The sequence below is a fragment of the Phyllobates terribilis genome, unplaced genomic scaffold (genome assembly GCF_046119375.1).
Source record: "Phyllobates terribilis strain yellow unplaced genomic scaffold, ASM4611937v1 Scaffold_710__1_contigs__length_769263, whole genome shotgun sequence".
Lineage (NCBI taxonomy): Eukaryota > Metazoa > Chordata > Amphibia > Anura > Dendrobatidae > Phyllobates > Phyllobates terribilis.
The window spans coordinates 414688-426692 of NW_027363470.1; the positions used below are offsets into that span (position 1 = coordinate 414688).

The 12005-nt window shown below is 45.0% G+C and overlaps 7 non-coding genes across 7 annotated transcripts; all 7 read left to right on the plus strand.

Annotated features, from left to right (window-relative positions):
* Positions 1-193: 193 nt before the first annotated feature.
* On the plus strand, positions 194-384 carry LOC141236496 (U2 spliceosomal RNA). Its single transcript, XR_012302148.1, has one exon. It is a non-coding gene; the product is annotated as a U2 spliceosomal RNA (small nuclear RNA).
* A 1115-nt stretch (positions 385-1499) lies between these two features.
* LOC141236497 (U2 spliceosomal RNA) lies at positions 1500-1690 on the plus strand. The gene has a single exon (XR_012302149.1). It is a non-coding gene; the product is annotated as a U2 spliceosomal RNA (small nuclear RNA).
* A 1115-nt stretch (positions 1691-2805) lies between these two features.
* LOC141236616 (U2 spliceosomal RNA) lies at positions 2806-2996 on the plus strand. The gene has a single exon (XR_012302268.1). It is a non-coding gene; the product is annotated as a U2 spliceosomal RNA (small nuclear RNA).
* A 1115-nt stretch (positions 2997-4111) lies between these two features.
* LOC141236498 (U2 spliceosomal RNA) lies at positions 4112-4302 on the plus strand. The gene has a single exon (XR_012302150.1). It is a non-coding gene; the product is annotated as a U2 spliceosomal RNA (small nuclear RNA).
* A 1115-nt stretch (positions 4303-5417) lies between these two features.
* LOC141236499 (U2 spliceosomal RNA) lies at positions 5418-5608 on the plus strand. Its single transcript, XR_012302151.1, has one exon. It is a non-coding gene; the product is annotated as a U2 spliceosomal RNA (small nuclear RNA).
* A 1115-nt stretch (positions 5609-6723) lies between these two features.
* On the plus strand, positions 6724-6914 carry LOC141236617 (U2 spliceosomal RNA). The gene has a single exon (XR_012302269.1). It is a non-coding gene; the product is annotated as a U2 spliceosomal RNA (small nuclear RNA).
* A 1115-nt stretch (positions 6915-8029) lies between these two features.
* Positions 8030-8220, plus strand: LOC141236500 (U2 spliceosomal RNA). Its single transcript, XR_012302152.1, has one exon. It is a non-coding gene; the product is annotated as a U2 spliceosomal RNA (small nuclear RNA).
* Positions 8221-12005: the final 3785 nt, after the last annotated feature.

Consider the following 12005-nt stretch of genomic DNA (forward strand, 5'->3'; position numbering starts at 1 on the left):
CTGTGTTTAAAGAGGTGGAGTTATGCAGATCTAAAACGCGTGGATTGCAGCAGCAGCAAGCCGAAAAGTGCAGGCATGTAAGGGATCTAGAGGTTGACAACATGTCTTCTTAACGGGAGTCCAGGAGCTCATCTCCACAAATGGACTTTTCAGGATCCTTGGGTGGCTCCGTAGTTTGAAACCAATTCTGGTTATCGCTTCTCGGCCTTTTGGCTAAGATCAAGTGTAGTATCTGTTCTTATCAGTTTAATATCTGATACGTCCCCTATCTGGGGACCATATATTAAATGGATTTTTAGAACAGGGAGATGGAAAAAGAGCTTGCTCTGTCCACTCCACGCATTGACCTGGTATTGCAGTATCTCCAGGACCGGTGCACCCCTTCTTTAATGCAGTTTCTAAAATCAGAAAGAATTGAATTCAATGTTTTTTGTTCATTTTGCTTGTTTGTCGGATTTTGGGATGGACTCTTTGGCTTTGCTTTTCTTCTCCTCATTGGATTTTTCATGTTCAAAGTTGCAGAAGCCAGATTACAAGCTCATTTTGGTTCAACTTCAGCAACTGTGCATTGCATTGCCATGTAATGTGATGCAATGCTATCTTTCTAGCTCTCCCTTTTTACTTCCTTTTGGATAAACAGACATATTAGGCAAGCATTTTGGAGCTTTCACCTAAATAACTACAGGTGGTGAGATAAGCTGCACAATATAATTGACCTTTCAGTATATTGTTGCACACACACCATCTATTTAGCAAATGCCCTTGTTATCAACAGCAGCCTTTTAAACTCACCTGAGCTAACAGGTATGTGTGCTGGTTACTCTGCTGCGCTTAAAATTTCTTTTTTGGTTTGCTACAATGCCTTTTCTGAAACGTTGTCTCCCTCTGCTGGAACACTGACTTCTTTCATTTAATGCCTGCAGACTATAAAAGAGAACCCAACCCAAAAAGTTTGGTTGATTAGTCTGTGGCATTCTGTTAAACTGTTGCTTATGGCGGTCTCTGTGAGCTTCTCAGCGACATTCAGCCAGCCAGGTATCCTGCCTGCAGTAGATGGAATGTGGCAATGGAACGCTGGCTGCGCGTGTCATAATAGGCTCTGAGCCTTTATATACCTGTGCACAGCAGCAGCCACCTTCAGTCTGCTGCTGGACAGCCAGCAGCAGCAGCAGCAGGAGAGGTATGTAATCAGGAGCCCTCCTGCTAAGGGTAGACAGCTGCTCGTTCCACCCCACCCCCCGCCTTAATTGGTTCTCCTCCCTTCCAACGGTGTTGAGGCGGGTGGGAACAGCAGGGGGTGAAGGTGCTGTGTTTAAAGAGGTGGAGTTATGCAGATCTAAAACGCGTGGATTGCAGCAGCAGCAAGCCGAAAAGTGCAGGCATGTAAGGGATCTAGAGGTTGACAACATGTCTTCTTAACGGGAGTCCAGGAGCTCATCTCCACAAATGGACTTTTCAGGATCCTTGGGTGGCTCCGTAGTTTGAAACCAATTCTGGTTATCGCTTCTCGGCCTTTTGGCTAAGATCAAGTGTAGTATCTGTTCTTATCAGTTTAATATCTGATACGTCCCCTATCTGGGGACCATATATTAAATGGATTTTTAGAACAGGGAGATGGAAAAAGAGCTTGCTCTGTCCACTCCACGCATTGACCTGGTATTGCAGTATCTCCAGGACCGGTGCACCCCTTCTTTAATGCAGTTTCTAAAATCAGAAAGAATTGAATTCAATGTTTTTTGTTCATTTTGCTTGTTTGTCGGATTTTGGGATGGACTCTTTGGCTTTGCTTTTCTTCTCCTCATTGGATTTTTCATGTTCAAAGTTGCAGAAGCCAGATTACAAGCTCATTTTGGTTCAACTTCAGCAACTGTGCATTGCATTGCCATGTAATGTGATGCAATGCTATCTTTCTAGCTCTCCCTTTTTACTTCCTTTTGGATAAACAGACATATTAGGCAAGCATTTTGGAGCTTTCACCTAAATAACTACAGGTGGTGAGATAAGCTGCACAATATAATTGACCTTTCAGTATATTGTTGCACACACACCATCTATTTAGCAAATGCCCTTGTTATCAACAGCAGCCTTTTAAACTCACCTGAGCTAACAGGTATGTGCGCTGGTTACTCTGCTGCGCTTAAAATTTCTTTTTTGGTTTGCTACAATGCCTTTTCTGAAACGTTGTCTCCCTCTGCTGGAACACTGACTTCTTTCATTTAATGCCTGCAGACTATAAAAGAGAACCCAACCCAAAAAGTTTGGTTGATTAGTCTGTGGCATTCTGTTAAACTGTTGCTTATGGCGGTCTCTGTGAGCTTCTCAGCGACATTCAGCCAGCCAGGTATCCTGCCTGCAGTAGATGGAATGTGGCAATGGAACGCTGGCTGCGCGTGTCATAATAGGCTCTGAGCCTTTATATACCTGTGCACAGCAGCAGCCACCTTCAGTCTGCTGCTGGACAGCCAGCAGCAGCAGCAGCAGGAGAGGTATGTAATCAGGAGCCCTCCTGCTAAGGGTAGACAGCTGCTCGTTCCACCCCACCCCCCGCCTTAATTGGTTCTCCTCCCTTCCAACGGTGTTGAGGCGGGTGGGAACAGCAGGGGGTGAAGGTGCTGTGTTTAAAGAGGTGGAGTTATGCAGATCTAAAACGCGTGGATTGCAGCAGCAGCAAGCCGAAAAGTGCAGGCATGTAAGGGATCTAGAGGTTGACAACATGTCTTCTTAACGGGAGTCCAGGAGCTCATCTCCACAAATGGACTTTTCAGGATCCTTGGGTGGCTCCGTAGTTTGAAACCAATTCTGGTTATCACTTCTCGGCCTTTTGGCTAAGATCAAGTGTAGTATCTGTTCTTATCAGTTTAATATCTGATACGTCCCCTATCTGGGGACCATATATTAAATGGATTTTTAGAACAGGGAGATGGAAAAAGAGCTTGCTCTGTCCACTCCACGCATTGACCTGGTATTGCAGTATCTCCAGGACCGGTGCACCCCTTCTTTAATGCAGTTTCTAAAATCATAAAGAATTGAATTCAATGTTTTTTGTTCATTTTGCTTGTTTGTCGGATTTTGGGATGGACTCTTTGGCTTTGCTTTTCTTCTCCTCATTGGATTTTTCATGTTCAAAGTTGCAGAAGCCAGATTACAAGCTCATTTTGGTTCAACTTCAGCAACTGTGCATTGCATTGCCATGTAATGTGATGCAATGCTATCTTTCTAGCTCTCCCTTTTTACTTCCTTTTGGATAAACAGACATATTAGGCAAGCATTTTGGAGCTTTCACCTAAATAACTACAGGTGGTGAGATAAGCTGCACAATATAATTGACCTTTCAGTATATTGTTGCACACACACCATCTATTTAGCAAATGCCCTTGTTATCAACAGCAGCCTTTTAAACTCACCTGAGCTAACAGGTATGTGCGCTGGTTACTCTGCTGCGCTTAAAATTTCTTTTTTGGTTTGCTACAATGCCTTTTCTGAAACGTTGTCTCCCTCTGCTGGAACACTGACTTCTTTCATTTAATGCCTGCAGACTATAAAAGAGAACCCAACCCAAAAAGTTTGGTTGATTAGTCTGTGGCATTCTGTTAAACTGTTGCTTATGGCGGTCTCTGTGAGCTTCTCAGCGACATTCAGCCAGCCAGGTATCCTGCCTGCAGTAGATGGAATGTGGCAATGGAACGCTGGCTGCGCGTGTCATAATAGGCTCTGAGCCTTTATATACCTGTGCACAGCAGCAGCCACCTTCAGTCTGCTGCTGGACAGCCAGCAGCAGCAGCAGCAGGAGAGGTATGTAATCAGGAGCCCTCCTGCTAAGGGTAGACAGCTGCTCGTTCCACCCCACCCCCCGCCTTAATTGGTTCTCCTCCCTTCCAACGGTGTTGAGGCGGGTGGGAACAGCAGGGGGTGAAGGTGCTGTGTTTAAAGAGGTGGAGTTATGCAGATCTAAAACGCGTGGATTGCAGCAGCAGCAAGCCGAAAAGTGCAGGCATGTAAGGGATCTAGAGGTTGACAACATGTCTTCTTAACGGGAGTCCAGGAGCTCATCTCCACAAATGGACTTTTCAGGATCCTTGGGTGGCTCCGTAGTTTGAAACCAATTCTGGTTATCGCTTCTCGGCCTTTTGGCTAAGATCAAGTGTAGTATCTGTTCTTATCAGTTTAATATCTGATACGTCCCCTATCTGGGGACCATATATTAAATGGATTTTTAGAACAGGGAGATGGAAAAAGAGCTTGCTCTGTCCACTCCACGCATTGACCTGGTATTGCAGTATCTCCAGGACCGGTGCACCCCTTCTTTAATGCAGTTTCTAAAATCAGAAAGAATTGAATTCAATGTTTTTTGTTCATTTTGCTTGTTTGTCGGATTTTGGGATGGACTCTTTGGCTTTGCTTTTCTTCTCCTCATTGGATTTTTCATGTTCAAAGTTGCAGAAGCCAGATTACAAGCTCATTTTGGTTCAACTTCAGCAACTGTGCATTGCATTGCCATGTAATGTGATGCAATGCTATCTTTCTAGCTCTCCCTTTTTACTTCCTTTTGGATAAACAGACATATTAGGCAAGCATTTTGGAGCTTTCACCTAAATAACTACAGGTGGTGAGATAAGCTGCACAATATAATTGACCTTTCAGTATATTGTTGCACACACACCATCTATTTAGCAAATGCCCTTGTTATCAACAGCAGCCTTTTAAACTCACCTGAGCTAACAGGTATGTGTGCTGGTTACTCTGCTGCGCTTAAAATTTCTTTTTTGGTTTGCTACAATGCCTTTTCTGAAACGTTGTCTCCCTCTGCTGGAACACTGACTTCTTTCATTTAATGCCTGCAGACTATAAAAGAGAACCCAACCCAAAAAGTTTGGTTGATTAGTCTGTGGCATTCTGTTAAACTGTTGCTTATGGCGGTCTCTGTGAGCTTCTCAGCGACATTCAGCCAGCCAGGTATCCTGCCTGCAGTAGATGGAATGTGGCAATGGAACGCTGGCTGCGCGTGTCATAATAGGCTCTGAGCCTTTATATACCTGTGCACAGCAGCAGCCACCTTCAGTCTGCTGCTGGACAGCCAGCAGCAGCAGCAGCAGGAGAGGTATGTAATCAGGAGCCCTCCTGCTAAGGGTAGACAGCTGCTCGTTCCACCCCACCCCCCGCCTTAATTGGTTCTCCTCCCTTCCAACGGTGTTGAGGCGGGTGGGAACAGCAGGGCGTGAAGGTGCTGTGTTTAAAGAGGTGGAGTTATGCAGATCTAAAACGCGTGGATTGCAGCAGCAGCAAGCCGAAAAGTGCAGGCATGTAAGGGATCTAGAGGTTGACAACATGTCTTCTTAACGGGAGTCCAGGAGCTCATCTCCACAAATGGACTTTTCAGGATCCTTGGGTGGCTCCGTAGTTTGAAACCAATTCTGGTTATCGCTTCTCGGCCTTTTGGCTAAGATCAAGTGTAGTATCTGTTCTTATCAGTTTAATATCTGATACGTCCCCTATCTGGGGACCATATATTAAATGGATTTTTAGAACAGGGAGATGGAAAAAGAGCTTGCTCTGTCCACTCCACGCATTGACCTGGTATTGCAGTATCTCCAGGACCGGTGCACCCCTTCTTTAATGCAGTTTCTAAAATCAGAAAGAATTGAATTCAATGTTTTTTGTTCATTTTGCTTGTTTGTCGGATTTTGGGATGGACTCTTTGGCTTTGCTTTTCTTCTCCTCATTGGATTTTTCATGTTCAAAGTTGCAGAAGCCAGATTACAAGCTCATTTTGGTTCAACTTCAGCAACTGTGCATTGCATTGCCATGTAATGTGATGCAATGCTATCTTTCTAGCTCTCCCTTTTTACTTCCTTTTGGATAAACAGACATATTAGGCAAGCATTTTGGAGCTTTCACCTAAATAACTACAGGTGGTGAGATAAGCTGCACAATATAATTGACCTTTCAGTATATTGTTGCACACACACCATCTATTTAGCAAATGCCCTTGTTATCAACAGCAGCCTTTTAAACTCACCTGAGCTAACAGGTATGTGCGCTGGTTACTCTGCTGCGCTTAAAATTTCTTTTTTGGTTTGCTACAATGCCTTTTCTGAAACGTTGTCTCCCTCTGCTGGAACACTGACTTCTTTCATTTAATGCCTGCAGACTATAAAAGAGAACCCAACCCAAAAAGTTTGGTTGATTAGTCTGTGGCATTCTGTTAAACTGTTGCTTATGGCGGTCTCTGTGAGCTTCTCAGCGACATTCAGCCAGCCAGGTATCCTGCCTGCAGTAGATGGAATGTGGCAATGGAACGCTGGCTGCGCGTGTCATAATAGGCTCTGAGCCTTTATATACCTGTGCACAGCAGCAGCCACCTTCAGTCTGCTGCTGGACAGCCAGCAGCAGCAGCAGCAGGAGAGGTATGTAATCAGGAGCCCTCCTGCTAAGGGTAGACAGCTGCTCGTTCCACCCCACCCCCCGCCTTAATTGGTTCTCCTCCCTTCCAACGGTGTTGAGGCGGGTGGGAACAGCAGGGGGTGAAGGTGCTGTGTTTAAAGAGGTGGAGTTATGCAGATCTAAAACGCGTGGATTGCAGCAGCAGCAAGCCGAAAAGTGCAGGCATGTAAGGGATCTAGAGGTTGACAACATGTCTTCTTAACGGGAGTCCAGGAGCTCATCTCCACAAATGGACTTTTCAGGATCCTTGGGTGGCTCCGTAGTTTGAAACCAATTCTGGTTATCACTTCTCGGCCTTTTGGCTAAGATCAAGTGTAGTATCTGTTCTTATCAGTTTAATATCTGATACGTCCCCTATCTGGGGACCATATATTAAATGGATTTTTAGAACAGGGAGATGGAAAAAGAGCTTGCTCTGTCCACTCCACGCATTGACCTGGTATTGCAGTATCTCCAGGACCGGTGCACCCCTTCTTTAATGCAGTTTCTAAAATCATAAAGAATTGAATTCAATGTTTTTTGTTCATTTTGCTTGTTTGTCGGATTTTGGGATGGACTCTTTGGCTTTGCTTTTCTTCTCCTCATTGGATTTTTCATGTTCAAAGTTGCAGAAGCCAGATTACAAGCTCATTTTGGTTCAACTTCAGCAACTGTGCATTGCATTGCCATGTAATGTGATGCAATGCTATCTTTCTAGCTCTCCCTTTTTACTTCCTTTTGGATAAACAGACATATTAGGCAAGCATTTTGGAGCTTTCACCTAAATAACTACAGGTGGTGAGATAAGCTGCACAATATAATTGACCTTTCAGTATATTGTTGCACACACACCATCTATTTAGCAAATGCCCTTGTTATCAACAGCAGCCTTTTAAACTCACCTGAGCTAACAGGTATGTGCGCTGGTTACTCTGCTGCGCTTAAAATTTCTTTTTTGGTTTGCTACAATGCCTTTTCTGAAACGTTGTCTCCCTCTGCTGGAACACTGACTTCTTTCATTTAATGCCTGCAGACTATAAAAGAGAACCCAACCCAAAAAGTTTGGTTGATTAGTCTGTGGCATTCTGTTAAACTGTTGCTTATGGCGGTCTCTGTGAGCTTCTCAGCGACATTCAGCCAGCCAGGTATCCTGCCTGCAGTAGATGGAATGTGGCAATGGAACGCTGGCTGCGCGTGTCATAATAGGCTCTGAGCCTTTATATACCTGTGCACAGCAGCAGCCACCTTCAGTCTGCTGCTGGACAGCCAGCAGCAGCAGCAGCAGGAGAGGTATGTAATCAGGAGCCCTCCTGCTAAGGGTAGACAGCTGCTCGTTCCACCCCACCCCCCGCCTTAATTGGTTCTCCTCCCTTCCAACGGTGTTGAGGCGGGTGGGAACAGCAGGGGGTGAAGGTGCTGTGTTTAAAGAGGTGGAGTTATGCAGATCTAAAACGCGTGGATTGCAGCAGCAGCAAGCCGAAAAGTGCAGGCATGTAAGGGATCTAGAGGTTGACAACATGTCTTCTTAACGGGAGTCCAGGAGCTCATCTCCACAAATGGACTTTTCAGGATCCTTGGGTGGCTCCGTAGTTTGAAACCAATTCTGGTTATCGCTTCTCGGCCTTTTGGCTAAGATCAAGTGTAGTATCTGTTCTTATCAGTTTAATATCTGATACGTCCCCTATCTGGGGACCATATATTAAATGGATTTTTAGAACAGGGAGATGGAAAAAGAGCTTGCTCTGTCCACTCCACGCATTGACCTGGTATTGCAGTATCTCCAGGACCGGTGCACCCCTTCTTTAATGCAGTTTCTAAAATCAGAAAGAATTGAATTCAATGTTTTTTGTTCATTTTGCTTGTTTGTCGGATTTTGGGATGGACTCTTTGGCTTTGCTTTTCTTCTCCTCATTGGATTTCTCATGTTCAAAGTTGCAGAAGCCAGATTACAAGCTCATTTTGGTTCAACTTCAGCAACTGTGCATTGCATTGCCATGTAATGTGATGCAATGCTATCTTTCTAGCTCTCCCTTTTTACTTCCTTTTGGATAAACAGACATATTAGGCAAGCATTTTGGAGCTTTCACCTAAATAACTACAGGTGGTGAGATAAGCTGCACAATATAATTGACCTTTCAGTATATTGTTGCACACACACCATCTATTTAGCAAATGCCCTTGTTATCAACAGCAGCCTTTTAAACTCACCTGAGCTAACAGGTATGTGCGCTGGTTACTCTGCTGCGCTTAAAATTTCTTTTTTGGTTTGCTACAATGCCTTTTCTGAAACGTTGTCTCCCTCTGCTGGAACACTGACTTCTTTCATTTAATGCCTGCAGACTATAAAAGAGAACCCAACCCAAAAAGTTTGGTTGATTAGTCTGTGGCATTCTGTTAAACTGTTGCTTATGGCGGTCTCTGTGAGCTTCTCAGCGACATTCAGCCAGCCAGGTATCCTGCCTGCAGTAGATGGAATGTGGTAATGGAACGCTGGCTGCGCGTGTCATAATAGGCTCTGAGCCTTTATATACCTGTGCACAGCAGCAGCCACCTTCAGTCTGCTGCTGGACAGCCAGCAGCAGCAGCAGCAGGAGAGGTATGTAATCAGGAGCCCTCCTGCTAAGGGTAGACAGCTGCTCGTTCCACCCCACCCCCCGCCTTAATTGGTTCTCCTCCCTTCCAACGGTGTTGAGGCGGGTGGGAACAGCAGGGGGTGAAGGTGCTGTGTTTAAAGAGGTGGAGTTATGCAGATCTAAAACGCGTGGATTGCAGCAGCAGCAAGCCGAAAAGTGCAGGCATGTAAGGGATCTAGAGGTTGACAACATGTCTTCTTAACGGGAGTCCAGGAGCTCATCTCCACAAATGGACTTTTCAGGATCCTTGGGTGGCTCCGTAGTTTGAAACCAATTCTGGTTATCGCTTCTCGGCCTTTTGGCTAAGATCTGTAATGGGTCTAGTCATTTGGCTGTCTGTGCGTTAACTCTTGGCCCTGTGGCATCGCCATTTTATGGCTTAAGCCACTTGCTGCTATAAGGAGTTGGCCAGTAGACACGACTAGCGATTATGGGACGCATTCGATACGCTGGGCCCGGTGAGGCTCGAGTGAAGTTTGGAATCCAGATTGATGTGGAAGAAGGCAAAGAAGGAATCTTTACCCTCAGCTTCGTGGTGAAGGAGATTTTGTTTGGACTCCTTGAAGTGAAGAAGGAAGAAATCTTGTGCCTCCAGCAATTCAAAAGCAAGTATAATCTTGTATTTACTTCTATGGCTGTTTGCAACAATTTCTATGATTGTTTGAAAAAGAATCTGGACAATCAATATTTGGATGGGCTGACTTTTGTCATCTTGTATTGCTCCAAAGAGGTACCTCTGACTGTTTTCATGTACAACCCACATGTGGACTTGGCTTTGATTTATGCCTTTCTAAATAGGCACTGCTATATTACCAAGGTGGCAGTAAAAGTCATGAATGAGGAGGAACTATGGACCGGTAAATATCGTTTCATGGTCAAGTTCCGGGAAAGTCCTGATGAACCAGGGGGTATACATTATCCTCCATCAAATTTTTCCATTGGGAGTGAGCGGGGTTACCTGTTCTTCCCCAATGCGCCCAGGTTTTGTCGTCATTGTAGGAGGTATGGCCATACTCAGGAAGCATGCGACATCAGACAGATTATTTGCAGGAAGTGCAATGAGGTGGGTCATTCTTCCAATAATTGCAAAAATGAAATAGTCTGTAATCTCTGCGGAGAGAAGGGGCATGCCTTCAGAGACTGTATATTCCATCCTGGTTCATATGCGGGGGCAGCGGGAAGGGGAAGGAGAAGAAATGAATCTCCTGCACCCACAGCTACAACTCCGACTGCTCCAACTCCGACTGCTCCGATATCTACTCTGGCTTTCCTGGATGAGGAGGAGGCTCGGGTTGCTTTTCCAGAACTGGTTCGTGTGAATGTAAGAGGAAATATGGAGCTGGCACCTGAGCCACCGGTGCAGAGGGCCGCGTCTGTGGCTTCAGATGTCAGTGAGTCTGAGACGATAACTGATGATCGTATAGGCATGGAAGTGGCCCCGGTGGAGGATCTGGAGGCTGAAATTCCAGACATGATGGTTACATTGCAGGGGGAAGAGGAGTCTGATCTGACCAGAACACCGCATGTGGCCTGGAGCGATGTCGTTTCTGACCTTGAGGAGGAGGGAGGTCAGGGGAACTTTGACCCCCAGCGGCGGGATTATAGTTCAGATGAAGATGGAGGCGCTTCAGTGAAGAAAAAGAAGAAAACTGAACCATCCTTTTCCCCTTTAAGTGACTGCAGTGTGAGTCCAGCCCGGGTGTACCCTACTGCATCCGATCCCCAAGATGTGTCTTTTTTGGGGGAAGGCACAAACTACGATATTTGCACGTCCAGCGTCCTACCCCCAGAAGGGTTAGGATGATGTACAGGTGGGCATGTTGTCGTGACCTGCCACATCAAATTAATAGATGGGTGCCCAAGTTGCTCTCAGCATCTTGTCGCTAAATGTTCGGCTGATTAAATCTGAGTGGAGAAGAGTGGCAATTTTGGACTACTTGAGCAACTTGGATGCGGACGTATACTGTGTCCAGGAGTGTGGGATCTCCGATCCCTTAAGTGAAAATGCATGGCCTTTAGGTCAAAGTGTGTGGTCTGGTTCTGTATGTAATAAAAATTGTGGGGTAGGTGTTTTGGTGAAGGGTTATAGTGTTAAGATAGAAAGTTACATGGTGGTGGAGGCGGGGAGGTGTGTAATATGTGAGTTAAATTGTAGGGGGTGGAGGGTTAGGGTGGTAAATATGTATGCACCAATAGATAAAGGGGAGAGGCTGGAAATTTTTGAGAAATTATGTTTTTTTTTATCTGGCAAAATGCCAATAATTTTTGTTGGAGATTTCAATTGTGTGACGGAGGGGGATAAGATGGATGTTACAGGTAAAAGACTCAAGAGTCTTGTGGCGGATTTTTCCTTACAGGATGCTGCGGAAGTTTTTTTAGGTAATCCACCTCCTGCGACCTATAAGGCCGACAGGGGAGGCATAGAGTCTAGAATAGACCGTATCTTCTTTTCTTCACAAAATGTTATTTGTAGGAATTTCCAGCAGGAAGATGTTCCCTTCTCTGACCATGTGTGTTTGAGGGCACGTCTAGAAGGTAAGATTTCCTTTGTATATGGTGGTGGCGTGTGGAAACTTAATGTGCGTTTGCTGGAAGATAATAGGATCATGCGTGATTTTAGGCGAATGTATGTTAGGTGGAGGGATAAAAAAAGTGATTTCAGGAATGTGCTTGAGTGGTGGGACTGGATGAAGAGTGAGATTGTTTTTTTCTTTAGAAAAAGGGGCAGGAGGAAAGCAGCAATGAATAGAGCAAAATTTAATGATTTAAGCTCTAGACTGGAGTGGCTGAGGAAGTTAAGGATGATTGGAGTGGATGTGGATGTTTTGATGTGTCAAGTGAAAGAAGAGATTAAGAAATATATTGAGGGTAAAGGGAAAGAAATTATTTACCGTTCTAAGATTGAACATTTGGAGAAAAATGAGAAATGCACAAGGTTTTTTTTCAAAAAAG